This window comes from Corvus brachyrhynchos, unplaced genomic scaffold (assembly GCF_000691975.1).
Source record: "Corvus brachyrhynchos isolate BGI_N302 unplaced genomic scaffold, ASM69197v1 scaffold79, whole genome shotgun sequence".
Lineage (NCBI taxonomy): Eukaryota > Metazoa > Chordata > Aves > Passeriformes > Corvidae > Corvus > Corvus brachyrhynchos.
In genome coordinates this window covers 1,774,585-1,783,871 of record NW_008240023.1, presented here as the reverse complement: position 1 = coordinate 1,783,871, position 9,287 = coordinate 1,774,585, and the positions used below count along the sequence as shown (strand labels likewise).

The window sequence follows — 9,287 nt, the reverse complement described above, 5'->3', positions numbered from 1 at the left end:
CCGGCTGCGGGGGCTCAGCTCTGGGCAACCCCAGCACACTCCTCCAGCCACTGGGAGCCAAAAGGAGCAACACAAAGCATTGCCCCAAATCTGCTCCTACAGAAGGAGGCATGCCAGGCATGGAGCTGTTCCCTGCCCTGCCCCACACCCTGCATCCCCCCTTTTCTGAAGACTGTCCCAGTCTGTCTGCAAGAGGACAGGGACATGCAGACGGCCCCAATACCCCCAGCCTCTCCACATCCTACCTTCCCACAGCATTCCCATCACCAGCTGTGGAGATCTCTGCCCCAGGGCCACCCCAGTTTATAAACCCATGCATTTAGGGTGAGACAGAGCCCAGCTCAGCGCCACAGGAGCTGCTCCTTTCCTGGAAATGTTAAGGTCCATGGGTTTTGCAGTGCAAAGGAGTCCTTTGGCACTCAGTTGAATGTGTTTAATCCAGCCTGTGGAGCAAACAGACCATGGTTAATGTATCCAGAATGGCTGACGACTCTCTACTGGGCAGACATGAAGAGAGCAGGAATTCATCCCAGTCCACTCTGCTGTGCACATTCCCACTGTTCCAATGAAGAGGTCACGCCCTCTTTTTCCTTCTCACCAGCACCCTGTGCCTCTGGTCTCCCACTCTGCTCTTTGCCAGGTGCCAGGAATGGCCCACTAAGCCCTTTTACTTTGTTTTTCCCTTTTTTCCCCCAAAGCTCCCTGCAACTCAGCGTGCTGGGCTGAGCAAGCCACGACTCCCCTCTACCCCGTGCCCTTGAAAACAGATGGCAGGCCCAAGTTTTCCCTGACAAGCAAAGGAATCAGAACTGACATGATTGGAAAAAACAAGCTCAATTCCTCTTGGCAGGATATTAATTTAGAAATCTCTGGTGTCGTCGCCCCGATTCACAACGAATTTGAATCCGAGCTCTCCTAGTGCCAGACAACGCAGAGGTTTGACAGAGAAGGTAATTGGAGGAAATGGCTTTGTAATCCAGCTATTGTGCTGGCAAGATCCAGCTCTCCACAAGAACAAGGTTCACTTCCTGGCATGGCTGATTCAGCAGCATTTATTTGTCCCCAGTGCTTCTTGGCTTTCCCCTGCCTAGTGGGGATAGCACGGACCCTTCCAAGCAGTGCCAGAGGTGTGCTGGGCATGCAGGCTTTCTCCAGCCTGGGAAGAGGCAGGAATGGGGTGGTGAAACCTGCAGGGTCAATCCTTTCAAGTGTCCAAGTGGCAGGGAGAAGAGCAGGACTGAGCAAGCCTCCTGTTCCACACACCCTCAGGCAGAACACACAGCAAACATCACCTGTGGTGGCTGCTTGTGCCATGCCAGCTGCAGGAACACGGATGGGGGAGGTTCACATGGGAGCAATCCCACCTGGAGAGCCCCACAGCCTCCCTCTACTCTACATAAATCATTGGGTGGGTGGGAAAACCAGACTTGGAGCAGAGTTCGGGGCAAAGCTTGGAAACCCATCCTTAGTGACATCCCAAGCAGCACATCTGGGAAAAAAGAGTGCTCCCTGTGGAGTTACCTGTCCGCACTGGATCATAGAATCACGGGATGGTTTGGGCTGGAAGGGACCTGAAAGACCTCGTTCCACCCCCTGCCATGGGCAGGAACACCTTCCACTTCCAGGTTGCTCCAAGCCCCATCCATTCTTCTCCTTCTTCAGAAAAAGACACTGTATTAAAAAAAAAAAACTGCATTAGGTGAGGGGAAAGCAGCATCAAAGAGCCAAAGAGTCTGCCCTGGTCCCACCAGGAAAAAGTGAGAAAGAAAAGGAGGAAACAGGTCCAAAATACACTGTGAGCTGAGCAGCACTTGCCTAGAAATGCTCATGCATGATTCCACCTACCCAGTTCCTGGATCATCACATGCCACCTCTTCCCGTTGCTCTAACAATCACCATCAAGAAGAAAAACCATTTAACTGACCTGTGTGTTCGTGCCATCCCACTCATCACTCTGTTTCCCCAGCTGCCCCTGTCTGGACTGGAAGCTGAGGAGCTCAGGCTGGACGTGGGATCCACTTCCAGGCTGCACCTCTGAGATGGGATCATTTGGCAGCTGGGGCAGTGTGAAACCCAATCCCTGCTGGCTCCATCAATCCCGCTGCTGCCCTGACACCCCCTTGGGGAACCCTGGTGAAACGAGCTCTTGCCCTTCAGAAGGCTCCTCTGTATTTAAACAAACAACTTGGAGGTGGAGCACAGCAGCAGAAATGTACCCCGGTATATATCCCTTAGCTCCATGGCCTGATTCCCTGAGTGCAACACCGAGATGATTTTGTGGAGAAGAAGGAAGGGAAGAGTTCAATTTTATTTTTTTTCCTTAATCTGCTAGCAAAAAAATATTGGGATAGTAAACAGGCAGCAATCACCCAGGAATGTCTGGAGAGCTCCCACCTCCTGGCATGCAGGGCTCTCATCTGGAATTCATTTATTCCCCTTCGCTATTGATGCTGCTCAGCTACAGAGGAGGTTGGGGAAGGAAACATCAAGAGCCCTGAAGTTCCTGAAGTGACCCATGTCAGCTCTGGGAATAATGAATCCTGGGGGTCTCTCAAACTCATGAAGGAAAGACTGCACAGAAAATTAGCATATATTAGGAAAAAATTCTCCCCTGTGAGGGTGCTGAGGCTCTGGCACAGGGTGCCCAGAGCAGCTGTGGCTGCCCCTGGATCCCTGGCAGTGTCCAAGGCCAGTCTTGGAGCAACCTGGGCTAGTGGAAGATGTCCCTGGGCATGGCAGAGATGGAACTGGATGGACTTTAAGGTCCCTTCCAACCCAAATCAGTTTATGATTCTATATTTGCCCCATGGGTTTTATTCTGCATCCCATTTTGCTGCTAATTCCCTCAGAAAGCCCTCCTGGGTGCTGAGGATGGCCTGCATCTCCTTTAATTACATCCAGCGACTTCAACTGCTGGAGCAAAGCCACTTTAGGTATAACCATTTTGAGCTCTGAAGAAATCTCCCAGCCTGGTGAAAAATGTAGATTTAATTTATGCATTCCCGTTAAGTGCTCCATTATACACCTTGCAATGACCCATCCAGAGGTTTACACAGTCCTTCACTTTGCTTATCCTGAACATGGGTCCTGCAGGGTCAGAAAAGCTCAAGATGTGCTGCCTAACCTCTGTTTTGGGGCGGAAAAATCCAGGAGGAAAGCAGATGCCTCCCGGGAGCCCCTCCATCCCAGCTTTCCACAGGCAGGCTCACGCTCAGCCTTCTGCTGGGAAGGGACCACACAGGCTCAGGTTGGAGGGGGAAAAAAGGCACATGAAGATCATGGAAGTCTCAGGGCAAGTAAATTACTGTTAATTGTGAGATATTTGATTGCAAGAAGCACCAGATGGCCGGCCATCTGGTTTTTATTACAAAATTAAACAAGATTAACCCAAACAGGATTTCCTCAGCATTCTTCTCTGACTGGCTCACAAATACATCTTTAACACCTATGCTACAGATAGAGCACAATCAGAAGCCCTTCCTGCCTTCCCCCTAATCTGCTTGGGCTGAATACTCTGCTGAGCAATGCCCTTGCACCTAAAGATTTCCAGCAGGATTGAAAAGAAGCAGGGGATGGAGCAATTAAGAGAGGAGAGAAATGTCAGCTCCAAGAGAAGTAATCCCAGCAGAAGCCCTACCTTCTGCACTGGTTAGAAAGGCACAAGCATCGGGGCAGGAGAGTTGCCAAGGGCAACAGGTTGCCAGAGGCAACGGCAGCTGGGGTACCAACCTCTCCTGGCCAGTGCTGGGATGGGAAGGGATGAAACAGCAAAACTGGTGCCACGCCCCCCCAGCCTCTGGCCATCTCCTTGGAAAGGCAGCAGTCAAAACCACCTCTCACTCCCCAGGAATTTTCTCTGCCTTTCTACACCTTTGCCTAAATCCTCGGGAATTTGGTCGCGGTCCTGGCACTCCCTGCATCGCCCAAGCAGCACCCCTGCCTCTGTTCCTGGAAGGGCAGCACTGCAGAAGCTCCTTTTTGCTGTGCATGGTGAGTGATAACAATGCCTTGCACAGGCTTTGGCCGTTTTTTGCTCCAAAACGTAAATGCTGAGGCCAAGTCCTGCAGAATCAGCTCAGATTTTGCTGAGCAGGGCTGGCTGGACCAGTTAATCCTGCGAGTTTTCCACCCTCAGCTCCCAAACCTGCTCTGGGAGCCACTCAGCTGCCTCTGCTACTCTCCCTGGAAGCTGGGCTGCCACCAAGGTGGCCTTCCCGAGCCCACCCAGCCACCCTCCAGCACGCAGGGAACGGAGTGGGATCCTGCAGCTGGAGCTCTCTCGGAGCTTTTCTCATGCAGATCACACCCGTCCTCATTTGTTCGCAGCAAATCGCTCGTGAATCGAACATAAAGGGTGTTCCAGGGGAGATGTCCCCTTGCATCCTTCCCCCGAGTAAATCCCCGGGACATGATGCATCCAGAAATTATCCATAACACCCCACCCACACCCTCCTGTCTTATCAGGTCTGGGCAGAAAACCTGGTGGGAGATTTCAGCTGGAAAACAGCAGGCCGGGGGTCTAACTCATGTAAACATGATCATTGTTTTTGTTCAGCTTTGAATATCTTCACTTTCAGCACTACCCTGGCAAGAGAACCACCATGGACTCCTTTCTGGGAGAGCAGCCAGCCAGCTCCCTGCACCCCAGGCTGTTTGTCCCCCGTGTCACTGCTACCAGAGCCTGGGCAACAACACACAATTCCAGCCTGCAACGTGACAGGGTGACACGGCTCCTCAGCAGGATATTCCCACAGCCACAGCCCCTTCGGCACATTCTGCAGGCCCCAGGCTGGAGGTGGCCCAAAAGTCCAAGCTGCCCATCACCTGCAGAACTGGGATGCTCCTTTCCCAGCAGCCACGCGAGCTGCCCGCTGGTGCTGCTCCTTGCCAGGCTGCCAGCTGGACCGGTGCAAGTCCTGAAGGAAGTCAGCTCTGTCCTTCTAGTGGGCAACTCCATGTCCTGGTGGTTTTATGATCACAGAATCATTTAGGTTGGAAAAGATCTCCAAGATCATCGAGTCCAACCTTTGGCTGTCACCCAGCCCAGAGCACTGAGTGCCACGTCCAGGCGTTCCTGGGACACCTCCAGGGATGGGGAGTCCAAGGCCTGAGCGCCCTTTCCATGGAGAAATTCCCACTGATATCCACCCTGCCCCTCCCCTGGCCCAGCCTGAGGCCGTTCCCTCTCCTCCTGTCCCTGTTCCCTGGCAGCAGAGCCCGATTTCCCCCCCGCATGCCCCCTCCTGTCAGGGACTTGTGCAGAGCCACAAGGTCCCCCCTGAGCCTCCTTTGCTCCAGGCTGAGCCCCTTTCCAGCTCCCTCAGCCGCTCCTGGGGCTCCAGCCCCTCCCCAGCTCTGTTCCCTTCCCTGGCCACACTCCAGCCCCTCAATGTCCTCCCTGTGAGGGGCCCAGAACTGGAGACAAAACTTGATGATGATTTTAGGATACCCCAGTGTGATTAATTCATCCAGATTTGAACATGTGCTGGAAACCATACAACTTTTTCCATTTTGAGATACGGCCTGTCTTTAAAAAGAAAAGAAATTATATTAAAAATGGTCTTAAACTTGATAAAAGCATGAACTGCAAACTCCTCATGTTTCCAGCCAGTTCAGTGCCCCTTTTCATCCCACTGGAAGGCACCAAATAGAGATAAGGTTCCCCCAAGGACAAGCCACCCATCTCTCTGTGGCCAAAGCCCTCAGGCTTGCACAAACTAAGGACAGCTCAGAGGAAGGCACTGGAAAGATCAAACATGGTCCAGGTAGAGGCATATTCAGGGAATTAACTGGAAAAGCTCTAATACAGCCTCTCTTCTTTCCCCTTTGCCTTTTCCCCGAGAGCCAGGCTTGCTTCAACATAATGGAAAATTATTTGGTTTTCCACAATTTTATTTTCAGGAGTGGCTGTTCCACCCTGAGCTGGTGTTTCTCGAGAAGAGCTTGGTCCAAGGCAGACACCTCAGCTGGAAAACTCTGATCCCAACAGGCCAAGGTATTTGGAGCTGAGAGGACATCCTATCCTATTTTTAGAAGGAGTAGGGAATTACAAGATCACTAATATGCTGCACTAAACATTTACAAGGCACAGCTCAAAAAGCTGAGTTTTAAATACTGGGAACAGATGCTCTGACAAGAACCCTGTGCAAAATATTTCCTTTGCCAAGTGAGTAAAGGAAACCCATTTTGTTTTGCTGAAGAAGCAGCTTTTAAAGGCAATCCCTAGTAAATGAGGTATAAAACTGAATTCAGAGCGTTCCCACTATTTTCTTGCCTTTCCAGCAGAGCATCCTTTGGGCTGGGCTTTCACTGCCAGCCAGATGGGGAGATGCCCTCAAGGTGGAAGAACACACACACAAGAAAAAAATAAAAGCAAAGCAGTTAAACAACAATTACAAGCTTTTTAAACATGATTTATCCACTCTGGGTACTTCTCTATCTCACCAGATGCTTCCAAGTGTCTGGAACTGGAGAAAAACCTGTAATTTTATCCCCATGATGTATTACTAACCGGTATTAGACTTGCACAGAAACAACTGGCTGCTGCTGGGCAGAGGATAAAAATTCAGTGGATTGCACTGTAAACCAAAAGAGACTTCAAATATCTCAGAGGGGTTTCACAAGAAGCTGGTTCAGTCTGTCAAACGTGGAGTGCAAGGGGCTGTGGGCAACCCCTCCCTCAGGAGCCACAAGGAAAAGGCACTTCCAGGGGTGACAGCCAAGAGGAGAGACCTCCACATCTTGGTGAGCAGCTGGGTATGGATGGCAAGCCCCCCCCTGGGCTGGAATCCCCTGCCATGGGGCTTTCACACAGAGGGAGTAGGAACTGGACTCCAGCAGCTCGAGGCTTGCTGCCAAAGCAGGCACATCCCTCCGGGAACGTTTGCTAGCACGGGGAGCACATGGCTTTTATCAGCATGTGAGGCACAGACACCACTGGAAAAAAACAGCATGGACACAACTGGGGAAAAACAGAGCTGCTTGTAACCTGAAGGGTGGCTTGGCTGGTTTTTCCCCAAACCTATTGGATCATCTAACAGGAGATATCGCTTCCTGTGCTGCCGGCAGCGGGACCACCAGTGCTCCAGGGAGGCCTGAGGCACTTATCAGCTACAAAATGGCTTTTACAAAGCATCACCCCTTGTCACGTGCATCAAGGGGCCCAGAGAAATGTCCCTCAGTAGGAAAGAACCTGGAAAAGACATTCCAGTCCGTCTGGATGTCGGGAGCGGGCCCGCCCGGAGCCTGCAGCACCAGATAGGACAGGGCCCTGCTCCTGGCTGTAAGGCAGAGATAAGGCTCCTGGAACTGGAGGAAAAAGAGTTTTCTCAGCCTCAGGTTTGCAGGAGGAGGGCAAGAAGAGCACAGGAGGCAGAGAACAGTGAAGTCAATCCAGAGAAACACCTTATCAGTTTCATCCATCCTGATGAATGCAGTGCTGGCTACCAAGCAGATGCTGCTGCTAAAAACAGCCTTCCACTTCGATCTGGGCTTCTTGGCTCTCCCAAATCCAAGCTCTCATCTTCATTCCTCACAAATGAACAACAGGAGCGCCCAGAGAGGCTGCACACTACGATAAAGCTTAAACAACACCTCAGCTGACTCAAGATCAGAACTGAATGTGTTTCTGGTTAAGATGGCAGCTTAATTTATATCTTAGAGCAGCAAAGGAGAAAAAAACCCTTCCTTAGCTGTGAACCACAGGTCCTGGAAACAGTCAACAGCTTTGCTCTTCCCCCAGCAGTTGTCTCCATCCCTCTCCTACAAGGAATAGGATGATGGGTTACCTCAGAGCCTTGTATTGAACTGTTCTCCTTTATAACCTTCCTCTAATGCACAACTCCTGCTGTCTGTGGAAGGGGAAAGGTGATTAAATCAGCTAAGGACGACTCCCTGCAGGAAGGTACAGTGTGTGCAACACGTGTAACACAAAGCTGCAGCTCATTCCAAGTTCCCTTTTCCATCACCCTGCGAGCCGAGACAGCTTTAGCTCCCCAGCGACGTGGATGTATTCCAACTGCTTGGAAAGTGGGAAGGGTTGGTCACTTACCAGAGGAAAGGAGAAGGGATTTGTGAGATCCCAAGTAATATTGCTGGTGCTGTACACTGCTTCCTTTCACAGCCTGCGTGACAACAACTCATCTTTGGGGCCCTACCATTTCCAAAGGTATCGTTTCCTGCGTAGAATTCCCTTGGATCAAATGGGAAACAGCCTTCCCTTCCCACAGACAGCTCCCAGGTCCAACAGGCAACAAGCTGTGGTCTCACAGGGCAGAGGGGAATCAAGAAACTTCCTAGGAAGAAATCCAGGCTGAGAGGTGGCTGGGAATTTCTTGCTGACTTGAGGGAAAAGAGTCTATCCCAAGACCTGTAGGAGAAGAGATCCAAATCCCAAGATCTATGAGAAATTCAGGGAGAAGACCACGTGCACAGGAGCTTTCACCCATGCTGCAAGTCAATCCCCTTCACTTCCCCAAACTGCCTGGACCAGACTTTCCAGACATATAAAGGAATGTAAGACACTGATGCCAGCAGACACTGGAAATTTTACACCTGGAGACATTCTTAACTCTTACATAAACAGCACCTGGGGGTGAATGCAGCGTGAAAAATGCATTTCCAGCTCTCCAAGAGCAAGCCTACCTGAGCAAAGCGTGAGACTACTACAAGCCCACGACTTCAGAGCTGTCGTGGAGCTCAACCTGTCTCAGGGTCTGGTTTTTGTTCCTTATTAATCACTTTCATGGGCCTTTGCACTTCTGGATTCCAGCCTGACTGGAAGCAGCAAACACTGGAAAGCTCAGAAAGCTTTTCAAAGTATGAACATCCCCCACTCCCTGCTCTTGGAGAAGGTTTAATGCACTTCAGGTTTACATCCAGACTTTCAGGGGCTGAGCCAAGCAGTCACCCCTCTCAGACACTCAGGGTGTTTACCTGTCTGGGAGTTTCCAGCTTGAAATCCAGGCTCTCATCCCGAAGTATCTTTGGCAGAAGCAGGGCCAAGAGCTCACCAGGTGCAAAGGAGCGGAGATGCTGCCCAGTGAAGAACTCGTGACAGCAAACTACCAGGGCTGCTGATGGAAAAATCCTCTTTCCATCCTTTCCCAGTGATCTCCTAGGCTCCATCACCCTCATCCCATAATTAGATTGAGCAAAGAATGCCCGGCATTCGCTCCATGGACAAACACAACTCAGGCAAGGTTTAGAAAGCCTCAGACAATGCCAAAAAACAAACGTGGGTGAGCAAAGCTGCCTCTCAGCCAAGGGAGCCGCAGCGTGCGTGGGGG

The 9,287-nt window shown here is 51.2% G+C and overlaps 1 long non-coding RNA gene across 1 annotated transcript in view; it reads right to left on the bottom strand.

Annotated features, from left to right (window-relative positions):
* LOC108448937 overlaps window positions 1–1,624 on the bottom strand; it is a 12,048-nt gene extending 10,424 nt beyond the window's left edge. Inside the window, exons 1-2 of the long non-coding RNA XR_001865029.1 lie at window positions 1,522–1,624; window positions 246–443 (exon numbers count right to left, since the gene is read on the bottom strand). This is a non-coding gene — a long non-coding RNA (uncharacterized LOC108448937). The remainder of the gene's footprint in view (window positions 1–245; window positions 444–1,521) is intronic.
* Between the last annotated feature and the right edge of the window lie 7,663 nt (window positions 1,625–9,287).